Source organism: Camelina sativa, chromosome 13, assembly GCF_000633955.1.
Source record: "Camelina sativa cultivar DH55 chromosome 13, Cs, whole genome shotgun sequence".
NCBI classification, from domain to species: Eukaryota; Viridiplantae; Streptophyta; class Magnoliopsida; order Brassicales; family Brassicaceae; genus Camelina; species Camelina sativa.
The window spans coordinates 20,982,793-20,984,457 of NC_025697.1; positions in this window are offsets into that span (position 1 = coordinate 20,982,793).

Below are 1,665 nucleotides of genomic sequence, written 5' to 3' on the forward strand. Positions count from 1 at the left end.
ATCTTTTTTTTTTTTTTTTTTGTTCAAAACCATATATTAATTGATTAAACCAGGTTTGGTACAGAAGATAGCAACAAAGCTTGCTTTGCTATCGCATCAGCTTCTTTGTTGAATTCACGATACACAAAAGAAAAAGAGATAGATCTAAACATGTTTGCGATAGATAGGATATCAAATAGAATCCCATGGAGTTCCTTGAGAGGAGTCTCCGATTTGATTATTTCAATGATCACTTTTGAATCAGAGGCAATTAAGATGGTGGTAATACCCAAAGCGAGTGCGTCGAGCAGGGCATGGTATATGGCGTAGGCTTCTGCCATCAATGCGGATCTGCTATGGGCCAGCTGGAGCGATCCCGATCGGCGGTTTGTGATTCCAATCTTTTTGAAGGTCCAACCTAGTCCAATATCTTTGTATCTTTGTTCCACGCCGCATCTGTGTTGCAAGAGGTTACATTTGCTTCCGTCAGGTGTACTCGTGGAGGGTGTGGTCTCTTACCTCTAATAGGATTAGGTTCCTGTGCCGTATTCCATTCTCGGGCTGACTTAAGTGCTTGGGTTAGGGTCTCCTCAGGGGAAGCTTGTTTATCCTAGAAGAGGAGTTTGTTTCTGGTCGTCCATATCGCCCAAATCACCCATGGGAGTAAGGGTCCAAATCCAATTCCGCACGAGGGAAGGCTCAGGAGGGAGTTTGCTTGTTCAAGGAGATCCCGAAAGGAGGTTGTGGGGGATATGACAACTGGTGTTTTGAAAGGGGCCGATTTCCAAATTGTAGTCGCGAATTTGCAGTGGAGAAAAAGATGGGCAGTGGTCTCCTCGTTTCCACAGAAAGGACATTTGTTCTCTAAAAGAACCCCTATCCGCTGAAGGTTTTCTCCCACTGGTAATGCTCCTCGCATGACTTTCCACAAGAAAATTTTTGTTTTTGGGGATGCATGTAGGTTCCAGACTGCCTTTGACCAATTAAATCCATATGTGACCTGTGGTTTGTTATAATGTGCAGGGGAGGTCTTGAGTATCTCGTAGTAGCCAGATTTAGTTGTGTATTCTCCCGAGTTGGATGGTAGCCATGCATACCGATCATTTGCTCCACACTTACTGGGTTTCAGCTCCAGGATTTGGTGTTCTAGTTCAGGTATCAGCTGGCGGATGCGATCAACATCCCATTCGTGCGAGGAGGGGGATATCAATTCATCAACACATAGATTCTGGCTAGCTTCTGTTGGGGGACCCATTGGTGTGGTGGGTGTATCCAGAGATATCCACAGGTCATTCCAAAGGGAAGTTTGTGCCCCATCTCCAATAAGTCGTCCCAATTGTGATTTTAGGAGATCTCTTCCAATGCAAATACTCTGCCAACCATGGGAGGAGTTGGACGGAGGGCTGCAGTGTAGGAAGTTGGTCGAGTGGCAGTATTTTCCGCAGAGGATTCTGGCCAATAGGCTTGAGGGTTTGGTTAATATCCTCCAGCTAATCTTTGCTAAGAGGGCATCATTAAAGCTAGAAAGATCTCTGAAGCCCAGTCCTCCATCCCTCTTATGTTTTGGAAGGTTTGTCCATAAGACCCAACACATCTTCTTTTTTTTTTTCCATTTTATCGTCCCACCAAAACCGTGTTAAGACGAATTGAATGCGCTTATATAGGGAGTTGGGGAGTTTGAAGCAG